Below are 13898 nucleotides of genomic sequence, written 5' to 3'. Positions count from 1 at the left end.
CGTCATGGGGAATAAACAGGTTGGCAGACAATGAATGCTGACATTGAGGGGAATGGGAAATCTATTTTTAAAATGTTCATCTCCCAATAAAGCTACTCCATTAAAGTGCAGGACCCTCCCCCTCCCCCGCCCCAGCAGTGTTATTGCTCATTTTGGTGTACAGAACAAGAAGTTGGAGGATACAAATGTAAGATACTCCAAGAGCAGAACATGCAGGAAGAAATCAATTCCAATGTATCCTCCCTACATCTCCTATGCTGCCAATTTATATATACAGATTAGGATTGCAAACTGACCAGTAGAAAGACTCAAACAGTTCACTTAATCTTTGGGGTGACTGTCCAAGTGCATTGTACAAAGTAAGAAATTTGGCCTGTAGAGTTGGATTTTTTCAGTCTACAGCCTCATTTTCACTCATTATGCATTGTATATCCTACACATATACAGGCTGTTCAACTGGGCTCTCTTCTCTACTTGACTGGATGCTGCACATAAAATTCCATAGCCATTCCTCACAGACTCTGTTGCTCTGCGGCAGATGGGTGGCAGAGCAACGTGCTCTTGTGGGAGGAGCAGCAGCAGCAGCTATGGAGATCATTCTCCCGAGCATTTACTGGTGGAGCCCCACTTTCAAGCACCAACAGTTTCAAAATCCAAATTCAGCAACTCAACAGGATCAAATTATTGCCACACTTTCTTAATGTACCATTGGCCTCTCACAGATGTATATGTGATATACGGGAAAGTATTTTCTTAAAATTAGGAAGTCATTATATCATTTTTGAACCTGATACTAAAACACATTAACCAGAACAGAACCCACAACATCAATTTTTAGTGCACTGCACAGTGACTGACTGAGACTGTATGGGTTTCTAGCTACTTCACATGCAGTCTCATTTTAACAACTCCTGACACATTTTGAGGGCCTCTAGCATACAAAGCCCAGAACAAGGTCTCTCTTGTTCAACCTATCTGGCCCTTCTGTATTCATGAAAGGCTTTTTTTTTTTATTTTGCAGCGCTCACAGCTTTTCCAGCCTACAGTGTTTCTACAAAGTTGGCAAGTTCTGAATTTTTATTTCTAGTTGGATGGCATACTCCCCCTCAGTGCTCTGAAATAAAATGCTTACTGGCTTTCTTCACAAAAACCAATTGAGATACCAAGTTGGACAGCCTCCACTCTTACAGACTGTTTGTTCTATTTCCTTGCTGTCATTCAGAGTAAAATTCTACACCGTAGTAAATTTTAGGCATTCTGTAAATTTTGGTATGTGGGCAAACTGGATACCTCATACAGTTGTGCCAAGGTAGACTCCAAAATTAAAGGAATTTTTCTTAGTATTTCTGTATCACATTATTTGCCACAGCAAGAAGGTTCCTTTATCTTTTAGCGAAGGGCTTTAAGGGAGTATGTAAGATGCCATATGCCATAAGTTTTACAAACAACAAAATAATGTAAAGCAGCTATGAAATCCACATGTCAGCTACTTTCAGGTAACTGATTCAGACCTAACGAAAATATAAACAACATAACAAAGAGCTAATACCTTATGCTACTGCTGATGTTATAACTCAAATGACAATACAAATACACCACCTATTATCCTTTCTGCACCATCCTTTTCTGAAAGGAATTTTCAGAGATGACGTGAAGGGTGATAGATTGAATGCTCTTCCCAACTCTGCAGCTAGCCTAATCTGCAATCCTGACTAAGGCCATGCATGATTGCTTAGGAGATAGCACCACTGATCACAAAGAGATTTTTGAACGAATGTGTATAGACACACACTGGAAACCACAATCTCCTGGGGATTTATTTTGTTTATTTCTTTTTTAAATTTGACAATGGATTATACAGGATCCTTTTGTCCCTGCATAGGTAACAACCAGGCTCCAAATATCTTATAATATTGAACTGAATGACACTGATATTAGTGATGAGAGAAAAAGATCTGACTTAGGCAACCAACATACAAGCTTCACATCTGTTTATTTTTCTCATTCTGGAAGTATGTCATTGTTTATTAGATCTCTGTGAAACCCAAGACATGTTGTAGCACAGGTATCTATATGAATTCTTACAAAATGTGTTCTGTGATCACATCGTCTTATGATTGTTGAGTTCTTCAGGCAGCCTGGGGTTTGTTACAATGCAAAAGAGGCTTGCTCTCATTCTAGTACATAGGTGTGGCAAGCATTTGGCAGGTTGCAGCATAACTTTTCAAGAGAGCACAACCTTCAGCGCCAGCTTGTCGAAGTTCTATTATTAGTGCACCGTGAAAAGGTCCCGTGTTGATAGTGGCATGCACATACATTACAACAACAAATGTGGAAAGTACTTCATGGACTTCAGGGCATTTTTCTGGGAAAAGAGGTGGTGGAACTCAGTTGTACTATATGTGCGCTGGGAAGTGATGTCATCGCACAGGGCATGGCCACCTCCGGGAGCATGCCTGTGATTCGAGTCCACTCGCCTCCACGCCCCAGGCTGTTTCGGGCCCAATCCTGGCCATTTCGGGCCCATTTCAGCCATTTCGGGCCCCTTTCTGCTCAATTTGAGCCTGAAATGGACAGGATTGGGTTGCTGCCGGGTGGAGGAGTGTTCCCCTGCCTGGCAGTGGCTGGATTCTGGCCGATTTGGGGCCCCTTTCAGCCAGGATCAGGCCTGAAACAGCCAAAATTGGGCCACTGCCAGATGGAGGAGTGTTCCCCCACCTGGCAGAGGCCCGATCCTGGCTGATTTGGAACTGATCCTGGCCATTTCGGGCCCAATCCTGGCCATTTTGGGCCCCTTTTGGCCATTTTGGGCCCAATTTGGGCCTGAAATGGTCAGGATTGAGCTGCTGCTGGGCAGTGGAGTGTTCCCCGCCTGGCAGAGGCCCAATCCTGGCTGTTTCAGGCCCAATCCTTGCCAATTTGGGCCTGATCCTGGCCATTTTGGGCCCCTTTCGGCCATTTTCAGCCCAATTTGGGACTGAAACAGTCAGGATCGGGCTGCTGCTGGGCGGGGGAGTGTTCCCCTGCCTGGCAGAGGCCCAGTCCTGGCTGGTTTGGGCCCATTTCAGCCATTTTGAGCCCAAAATGGCCAGTTTCTGGCCCCAAACAGCCGGGATCGGGCTGCTGCCGGGCAGGGGAGTGTTCTCCCGCTCGGCAGCAGCCTGTTCCATGCCAAATTGGGCCTGATCCTGGCTGTTTCGGGGCCACCCAAAACAGGAGCTGGTTGGCCACTATGTGAACAGAGTGCTGGACTAGATAGGCCTTTGTTCTGATCCAGCATGGCTCTTCTTATGTTCAAGACAAACACCCCCACCCGCATTTTCAAGATTTAGTTTCATTCTTTCTCATCCTTACCCTGGCTGGGAAGTTAAAATATACTTAATAGTGGAATAGTGGACACCTCTGTTAATATTATGAACTGTCAGGTTAATGGAATAAGATACTGTGCCCTGTTTGAGTTAGGCTATGTTCAGCCACTGCTGATTTTTCAGGTTGTCCAAGTCTGCAGTGTCTTTCATGTTCTTTTATTCTTGTCTGGATGCTACGCTTTGTGGTCCCGATGTAAACTTGTCCACAGCTGCAGGGTATACGGTATACTCCTGCAGAGGTGAGGGGGTCTCTACTGTCTTTTGCTGATCGTAGCATCTGTTGTATTTTTCGGGTGGGTCTGAATACTGCTTGAAGGTTATGCTTCAAGGGCACAGTATCTTATTCCAGGACACCACAATACTGGACAACACTTCTAACTACTTTGTCAGACTGCACAGGGAAGCCATTGAAATTCACAAGCATAAGCAAAACTTCAACAGGAAAGAAGAAACCTTAAGAATGAACAGAGCATGGTTTCCAGTTCTGAAAAACACCAGGCTAACAAAACACTCTATACCCGACAATAGCCCCACAGAGAAGATTAGCACATCAAGCACCAATCCATATGCAAAGGAACCTCCTCAGGATACAGTGAAGCCTCCCGCCATTAGCATTCCACACCCTGGGAAACTCTTACAGGATGACTCAGCTCAACCTCACCCCTCCTGAGTAGATATAAATGACCTACCATCATCTTTTCCACACTGTGACGCTGAGAGATCTCTGTCTTTTGGTGCTACACCTCTGAAGATGCCAGTCACAGCTGCTGGCGAAACGTCAGGAACTACAATGCCAAGACCACGGCAATACAGCCCGGAAAACCCACAACAACCATCGTTCTCCGGCCGTGAAAGCCTTCGACAATACATGTCAAGTTAATATTTCCCAACGATCTATCAAAGCAGTGAAAGGGTGATTTCCCCCCTCCCTTCACCTTTTACATGTATGGTGATATGTATTAATCTGTATTCATACAGATTACTAATACAGAACAATGAGTGCCTTTCTGGATTAAACAACACAAATAATATTGTAGCTTAAGTATGTAACCATATTGTGTGTTTGCGGCCTTTAATAGATCTGGTTTTAGATTTAAAACACAGATGAAATCAGAGATTAGCAGTTAGCAATCTGTTTTTATTCTTATTGCATCTGATATGTGGCCTTTTGTAAATGCAACTTTGCTACAGCATGGTTTCAGAAGAGCAAGATTTGGGTCCAATAACATCTTAAAGACCAACTAGATCTAGATGGTCTTTAAGGTGCTACTGGACCCAAATCTTGCTTTACTTCTAAAGGCATTCATCTTTATGTTATATGACAAACAATTGAATCTTTTAAAAATATATGTAGTAAAATCAGTCCCAGCGATCCAAGTGCTTCTCATTTAGCACCACAATATAAACAACATCCTATTATTGAGGGCACCTGTGAGGGGTGGATGTTATTCCCTGCTGGTGGGATTCCCAGAAGCACCTGGCTGGCCAATGTTGGACAGAAGAGACCTTTGGTTATTTTATTCTTATTTTATTCTTAGGAAATGACAGCATATGTAGTTACGTTATCCTCATTTTTACAGAGGGATTTAAAAACATAATTCAGTGATTCCACTGCTTCCTCTACATAAAGATGTATGCTACTGAATTATTAAAGTCTGCAGGAAGAAAGAAGAAAGGAGACAGCAGTCTTCCAGTGTTGAAGAAAAGGTGTTCTGTGCAAGCCCAGAAATATTTTTCTTCCAGGACTCGGCCTGTGCTGAAAACAAACTTTTGTACTAGTGAAATCTTGGCAGAAAGCGAGTAAGTAGTTGTGAAGGTTGACCGTAGTAGAGACAAATTCTAAAAAGGTAGATATATTTTAAAATATCTTTTTCAGTTGAGTACTTTTTGACAGAGACTGATGTTAGGAGTGTGTGATTCAATATATCCTGTCCAAATGATACCTATGAGAGAATCGTGATTGGATAGACAGTTGAGCTCTCCCTAACATGTAATTCCACTTGCCTCTGAGAGTTGCCTCCCTCCCCATCCTCCCTTTTTTTTGCTCAGGAAAGTTGCAAAGCAAGGGGGTGGGAGGCGCTGCCGAAGAAGAATATTTTTGGAGTGCATACCTTCTGCTACCAGGTTAGTTCTGTTGGAATTCTCTGGTTTGGCATTGGTACTGTTGGGATTTGTTAGTTCTGTTTGCACTGGGAAGCTTTTGGTCAGTGGTTACTCTTGGGCATTTGGCTAAGGTGAAAACACTGAATTTCCTCCCCCAGGGAACAACGAAGAGTAGCTGGGCCCACCTAGTTCAGGAGCCCACAGAATTGGACCCCTTAACTCAATATTCTTGAAATTTGTGAGGTCTGTAGAGGTCAGTCAGCCCTCACTCTTATGCAGTTTTGGTGACATTTGCTCTAAAAAGAGCCTCCCAGCCCCCTGGAACGATCCCCCCATAGGGAATGATGGGCTCAGTTAATTTTAGAATCCTTAAAAAATGGATTCGAGTACAAACTCGGAATTGAAGGACCTGGATATCAGAATATTGATATTTATGGCCTTCCTCATACCCAAATCCAAAAATTACCATTTTTAGGCAATAAATTGTAATAAAGATATATTGATGGAAGCTTGGGAGAAATTGTGGAAAAATACTATAAAGATATCAACATGTACCACGATAAGAGAAAATGTGTATAAAATGATTTATAGATGGTATCTCACGCCAAAAAAGCTAGCCAATGGAAATAGTCAGATGTCAGATAAATGTTGGAAATGTGGAAAGCATGAGGGCTCTTTTTATCATATGTGGTGGACGTGTGAAAAAGCTAAGCATTTCTGGGGGGAAATAGTAGACGCTATGTCAGATATATTGAAGAAAAAAGTTGTTAGAAACCCAGAATTGTTACTGTTATGTATGAACCTAGAAGACTTTGACAAAATGGACAGGATAATGGTATTTTATGTGACTACGGCGGCTAGGATAATTTATGCACAGCTGTGGAAGACAAAAGAGATACCATTGGTGGAAGATTGGATTTTAAAAACATTGAGCTTGGCTGAAATGGATAAACTAACGAGGAAACTTCGAGAGGAAGATATGGAAGAGTATGTAACAAGTTGGGAGAAATTTAAGAATTATATAGAAAAAAAGTGGGACATTAAAGGGAAGGTGTGGTCTTTGGATACTTTCTGAGGGGAGGATAGTGTTCTGTTACTTTGAATTAATATAGAGGTAGTAATCATTATATTAGAGGTAAAAAATCTAGTCTGTGATAATATACCATTTTATTGATATATGTAGGTATAATATGTTATAATTTACTAGGTTATAACGTTATGAATTGGATAACAATATAAAGGATATTAATAATTTTGAACATTATAGATATGATAGATATATGTAATAGTGCTATCTAAAGATATGCAATGGTATAAAATATATTAATACGACCCATTCTTAGAATGTAGTATATAGCTATTAATATAGGGGACATATTATATTGTAGGTTATTGGATATTATTGATAGATAGTACTAAAAGATACGGAATGTTAGATAATGGTTTTTATCATTAGATAGGTATTATTATTTTATATATAGTTTAGCTTGGTTAAGGTTTTATTTAAGAGGTAATAAAGGGAATGGAAAACTGTCAGAAGTCAACGGAAAAGGGGGGGGGAATATGATGGAAAGTTAACTGTGTATGTTTTTATATTTGTATAATGACCCATCCAATAAAAATTTATATATAAAAAAAAATTACCATTTTTAGTGCAAATCCTTAACTGATGTCTCACTTCATTCAATGGGGCTTATTCCTAGGCCTCTCATTCGTATTTAATTTATAGTTCAATATTCTAGCTAAATTCCTTAGCTGGGCAGTCTTTCTGATTCTGCTTGCTCCTTTCCTCACATCATATTCTACTGTAAACTGCACAGTGTAAATCATAAGTACAAACTTTTCTTTAATAATCGTATCCCTGTTTCTTTCTAATGAACAATTATTATTCTATTAATGGTGCCAGGAAGCCCAGTGTTTTGCTTTGTCATTATAATTGTTTTGAATCAGGGTCATATGGGGTGGGAGGGGGAGATATAATCTTTGTCCAGGGGCCCATGACGGCGCTTGGCAGCCCTGGTTGCTGGAGGGACTGTGGGGCTCAGCTCCCAGCCCTCGGTGAGTTGGTGGGGGCGGGCCTTCATTACCCAGGGTTGTTTCCACCCCTTCATAATCACATTTTCTCCCTAACCCCCTTTCATCGTATTGATTGATAATGAGATCTGGAAAACCCATAAGCTTTGTATTTTGCGATTTTTTTTTAGATACTAAAAATGGTATTGAATGACTTGCTTTGGGATTTTTTCTATGAACCAACACAATTTTCTACAAACACTGGCATTTTTTTATATCAGTGGACAATAAATACCCTTCTCAAAATGAAACTTGCATGTTGTAGTCATGGGCCCTTGGCAAAAAAACCCATCACTCTCCTTGTTATTCTTTTTCAGAAGTGTTTAGCACAAATGAAAGTACAGTTTAGCACAAAACAAAAGTTTTGCACAGCAGCTAAAAAGTCACTGTGCTGACAGCATCCATATTATTTGCCTCATTACCTGACTAAGAGTTTTCACTGGGTTTGCAGTGCACATCGAAAGGATGTTCCAGAGAGACAATGGAACACAATGGAGCAATGAAGAGTTCACAGCTGATTTAGCGCAGCAAAAAAAGGCTGCCTCTACGGTCTTGCCAGGACAGAATAAGTGAATCAATGCCTCTGTGCATCACGTGGTGTGACTGGCAGACTCAAAGCCAATCTTAACATACCTTTTCCTCTCACTGGAAATGAACAAACTTAAATTCATTAGACTTAGAAACTCCGTGTTTCTCCCATGTTAAACAACTGGCATTGAGGTTATTGTGGTAGGACATAAAATAAACACTGGAAGGTTTTCAAGGGCTGCTTGGATTTTTGTTGCTTTTGGTCTATCTGGTTTCTAGGTACTTTTGGATTTGATATATTTGGTTTCTAGGTACTTTTGGATTTGTGTTCCTATTTAGGTTGCATTAATATTTGCCATTTGTTGAACCTGGAAGAAGAAAACATTCATTTTCTTCCTTACAACTAATTCAGGCATCTGGATTGAGGTGGGTCGGTGCAGCTTGTGTTACTCAATCTCACAGCAGCGTTTGACATGGTCGGCTATGATTTGTTGGCCAGCTGCCTCGCTGATGTGGGGATTAGGGGGACAGCCTTACAGTGGCTGGTCTCCTTTCTCCAGGGTCAGGGACAGAGGGTGGCGCTCGGGGGAGATCTATCGCTCTATCACCCTTTGGTGTGCGGGGTTCTGCAAGGGGCGATACTCTCCCCAATGTTATTTAACATCTACATGCGCCCTCTCGCCCAGTTGGTGTGGGGGTTTGGGCTGGGCTGTCATCAATATGCGGAAGACACCCAGCTTTTTCTGTTGATGGACGGCCGGCCAGACACGGCCCCAGACAATCTGGCCAGAGCTCTGGAGGCTGTGACGGCATGGTTGAAACAGAGCAGGCTGAAACTGAACCTGGTGAAGAAGGAGGTCCTGCAGCTGGGGCGGGGGCTGCCAGATGTTGGGATCCAGCTCCCTGCCCTGGATGGGACACCACTGGCAACTTTGCCAGTGGTGAAGAGTCTGGGCATGCTCTTGGATGCCTCCCTGTCGATGGAGGCCCAGGTCACGGCGGTTGCCAAGTCTGCATTTTTCCATCTTCATCAGATCAGGCAACTTGCCCCCTACCTGACGCCCCAGGACCTGGCTACAGTGACCCATGCAACGGTCACCTCCAGGCTAGATTACTGTAACTCACTCTATGCTGGGCTACCCCTGGGCCTGATCTGGAAATTACAACTGGTCCAGAATGCGGCGGAGCGGGTCCTGACTGGTATATCCTACCAGACACATATCACACCTGTCCTGCGCCAGCTGCACTGGCTTCCAGTTGAATTCCGAATCAGGTTCAAGGCATTGGTTCTTACCTTTAAAGCCCTGAGCGGGTTGGGACCGGCATATCTTCAGGACTGCCTCTCCCTGTACGTTCCCCGGAGACCGCTTCGATCAGCAGATAAATGTTTACTGGTGGTCCCCAGCCCTAAGGAAGCCTGCCTTGCTTCAACCAGGGCCAGGGCCTTTTCAGTCCTGGCCCCAGCCTGGTGGAACGCTCTGTCAATGGAGACCCGGGCCCTGCGGGACATATTATCATTCTGCCGAGCCTGTAAGACAGCGCTGTTCCGCCAGGTGTTCAGTGGTTGAAGGGGGCGGTGCCATGTCAGCCTCCCACCTTTGGGGTGGGGGTGGGGTTCTCCTCACCATTGCACTTTAATGTACTTGGTTAATTTATTTTATTATTGCCTATTGTATGTTGATTTTAGAATTATTGTTTTCTTGTTATTATTGATTTAACTGTTGTTCACCTCCCAGAGCCCCTGAGGATGAGCGGTTTATAAATGGAAATAATAAAAAAATAATAAATAATTCAATGGGTTCGGACCCTTACAGCCTGTAAGATACTCTTGGAGGTGCCTCTTCTTCCCCTTCCCCTTCCCACAGAACCCTTTTCTCACCTGTGAAAAGCTGATGCCAAGAGTAGGGAAACCTCATGGAATAAATGCCACAAAGTGGGAGGGAGGCTGAGAAGGAATTGGGAAAATTGCCTTCTTATGTGAGCAGAAAGCTTGCTTGGACAGATGAAGAGGAAGACAGGAGCAATTTTGCCCAGTTCTCCTTTCTCGCTGCAGCTCCCCATACACTGGAGTGCATTTTGTCCTCGATTCTCACCTGACCCCAAGTATCTTTTTTCAGCAGTTCCAGGGAGCTGCTGTGAGAAGGAGAAAATAGGGAAGATCTGCTTTTATAAATACCTTACGCTTATGTTTCACAGCAGTCAGTCACATAAAATTACATAAAATCAGATGCATTCAATATCCATTATAATGAATGGAAGTTATTCCATAGTGTTCAATGAAATATCTAGTTTCCCTGATCTAGGGTTATGTGTACATGGAAGCAATGTTCCACATGTGTATGAGAATGAGAAGAGGTACTGTGCATGTCATTCCCCAGCCAGGGCTCTGTATACATAAACCTTTAAAAATTAGAATACTTTCAATTTGCTATTTGGGACATAGAAGGATGGGTTGGATTCAGTATCCCCTCCTCTTCTTTGTCAAATTACAAATAAGACTGAAACTTTATAAACAGGGTATCACTTGTGCAGCCCAAGATGCCACATATATGCTCTTGTTGAATCATGTTTAACCCACTATATAAAAGGCTAAGCATATTCAAGACAACTCGCTTCTTACCCTGGTGTGCCACCAGAGGGTGCTGCTGTGGAGGGAAGCCCAGATGAAGCAGCCAGACCTTCAGCGAGCACACCATGGTGGGATCAGGAGGGGAGCAGGTGGCAATGCCCATCCCTCGCCTTCACCCAGCTGGGATGAGGAGCGGAGAAGGTGGCAATGCCCACCTGCCCTTCACTCAGCTGGGATCAGGAGGGGAGCAGGTGGCAATGCCCGCCCCCCCCTGCTTTAACCCAGCTGGGATCAGGAACGCAGCAGTTAGCAATGCCCGCCCACCCTTTACCCAGCCGGGATCAGGAGTGGAGCAAGTGGAAATGCCCATCCCCTCTTCACCCAGATGGGATCAGGAGTGGAGCAGGTGGCAATGCCCACTCCTGCCTTTACCCGGCAGGGATCAGGAGTGGAGCAGGTGGCAATGTCTGCCCCCACTTCACCCAACCGGAATCAGTCACAGAGTAGGAGGAAATGCCCACCCCCCTTCACCCAGCCGGGTTCAGAAGCAGAACAGGTGGCAATGCCCGTCCCTTCACCCAGTCGGGATCAGACAAGGAGCAGGTGACAATGCCCGCCCCCTTCACCCAGCCAGGATCAGGAGTGGAGCATGTGGTAATGCCCACCTCCCTTCACCCAGCCTGGATCAGAAGCAGAACAGGTGGCAATGCCCACCCCCCCTTCAACCAGCTGGGATCATGAGCGGGGCTTGTGGCAATGCCCACTCCCCCCTTCAATGAGCCGAGATCAGGAGCGGAGCAGGTGGCAATGCCTGCCCTTTCACCCAGCTGGGATCAGGCAAGGATCAGGTGGCAATGCCTCCCCATTCACCCAGCCAGGATCAGGTGCAGAGCAGGTGGCAATGCCCCATCACCCCTTCACAAAGCTGGGTTTAGGCACAGAGGAGGTGGCAGTGCCTACCCCCTGTCTTTAGTCAGGTGGGATTAGTCATGGAGGAGGCAGTGCCCTCCTGCCCGCCCTCGCCTTTCTAGAGCCCATTAATTTTTCCTACAATGGGCTTTGTTGCTAGTTTTAAATATTACTTTAAATTTCCTGTACAACTAAGTCTCAAACTGAAATTACTGGTGTTGTTGCAGCACATAATGTTGATTTAACAAGAAAACAGAGTTACAGCTTGAAAAGCAATTCTGGCATTCCACTCTCTGGCCCAAAGCATACGAGAAGAGAAGTTTGTGGGGAAGACTAAAATTGCTTGTATTTTAATGTACATCCCTCTCTGATCAACAGTCCTCATTTGTATCCAACAGGGAAAAAAACAAGTGGCCAGTGTGCTAGAATCATGCTGAGCTGGCATGGGGGAAAAAATCCCAGCACAGAATTTGTGCCTGCTTGCATTCTCTGGTCCACAAAGCAATCTTGCAAAGCGATTAGTGACCTCTATACCCTGTGGCTGCATGGGATCAAAGTTTCAAGCCCCACAGATGCTCTTTTGGTCTCTTCTATCATGACTACTGCATTTTCTAAAGCATAGACTGGGGAAAGCCTTTAGAGAGTTATGCTTGCTTTGCGATTTTGTTAAGGGTTTCCAGTGACCAGACATTCAGCTCCTGGGATTAATTTTTTACCACTTACATCTTTACTTCTAGCCACAGCAACATAAAGCAAAACAACTGTGGTATTCTCTCATTGTCATTGCATTCTTGTGGTAGGGATGGGAGAGGATTCCTTCAACAGAATTCTTTTCCCCTGAAGACATTTTTAGACTGGGATTTTTAAGAAAAAAGAAGCACATACAACTATGTGGACAGTTGAGAGCTAGTTTGTTGCAGGACTCTAGTCTGGAGAACGAGATTTGATTCCCCACTCCTCCACTTGAAGCCAGCTGGGTGACCTTGGGTCAGTCATAGCTCTTCCAGAGCTCTCTCAGCCCCACCCACCTCACAGGGTGATTATTGTGGGGATTATAATGATATACTTTGTAAACTGCTCTCAGTGGGCGTTAAGTTGTTCTGAAGGGCAGTATCTCTGTATCATGCATCTGACGAAGAGAACTTGATTCTCGAAAGCTTATGCTACAATAAAATTGGTTAGTCTTAAAGGTGCTACTGGACTCTTTTTGATTATATAAAATGTTGTTGTTGTTATTGTCATAGATATACCACCATCCAGAATTCCAGACTGTACAGGACAGTGGGATTTGTTAAAATATATTTTCCTTCCCTCGTTATTAATATCACTGCCAAGGGCCTCTAACAAGGCCAAGAAGTATGAGCAGGGAAAGTGAGGGTTCCTAGTGCCACATGATGTCATGATGGAAGCTCTTAATGCCTCACAGCTGATCAGCAGAAGGGAAAGGAAACTAAGCCACTATTCCTCTTCCTTCTTTGGGGAAAGAGCATGTGTATTCTGAACAAGCCTATTTTAAGCAAAGTTGGAGAGTTTCAAGGTATGGGAGAAGCAGGTTCCAAAATGATGTGGAATGCTATGAGGAGGGAGACTTGTTAGTAGTCAGACCCCCTCCTCTCACTGAAGGGCAGTTTATAGATATAAAATCATATATACCCTTCCTCAAATATCACTCCAAGTGCAAGACGCTACCTGGCTTGAAATGAAACAAAATGGATGTCAGCCAGGTAAGAGTCTGGGAAAATATTTTAGAAGGGGAGTCAGAGCAGCTGACTAATGGCCCCTTCCATGCCCCGGAGAGACACATAATTTAGAACAATGGGTTTCCCAAGAAACTCTTGACTAATCTTGTCTATGCCTGGCCTCATTTCCCCTTATCCATTTACCCTAATTAAGCAACACTTAACACTATTCACCAAACCTGACAGCTTTTCCTATCCGGTACTCACAGGGTCATCAAGCACCATTTATATCTATTATCCACCTCTGGAAAACCTATCAAGTTCTTGTTTTGGGGACAAATACGTCAGCTCGCCACAGGGAGCATTTTGCCCTATATCTGGAATCTCTAGTCGCCAGTATATATGTGTGTGTGTTTTCTGGGACCTGTACATACACCCCCAAGTCAGTTTGGGTCTTCTGTTCTTCTCTCTATGAAATGCTGGTCATTTGCTGCTGCCTCTGCAGACCTCCATCTTTGAGACTGGTAATCAAGAGCCAGTTTGGTGTAGTGGTTAAGAGAAGCAGGTCTCTAATCTGGATAACCAGGTTTGATTCTGCACTCTTCCAGTTGAAGCCAGCTGGGTGACCTTGGTCATTCACAGCTCCCTCAGAGCTCTCTCAGCCCCACC

At 43.9% G+C, this 13898-nt stretch overlaps 1 protein-coding gene across 1 annotated transcript in view; it reads right to left on the bottom strand.

The window, feature by feature from the left end:
• Positions 1-13898, bottom strand: part of ABTB2 (ankyrin repeat and BTB domain containing 2) — a 222055-nt gene that overhangs the window by 86324 nt on the left and 121833 nt on the right. The gene's annotated exons all lie outside the window — the stretch shown is intronic.

Source organism: Eublepharis macularius, chromosome 2, assembly GCF_028583425.1.
Source record: "Eublepharis macularius isolate TG4126 chromosome 2, MPM_Emac_v1.0, whole genome shotgun sequence".
Taxonomy (NCBI): domain Eukaryota; kingdom Metazoa; phylum Chordata; class Lepidosauria; order Squamata; family Eublepharidae; genus Eublepharis; species Eublepharis macularius.
This window is presented reverse-complemented; position numbering and strand designations above follow the sequence as displayed.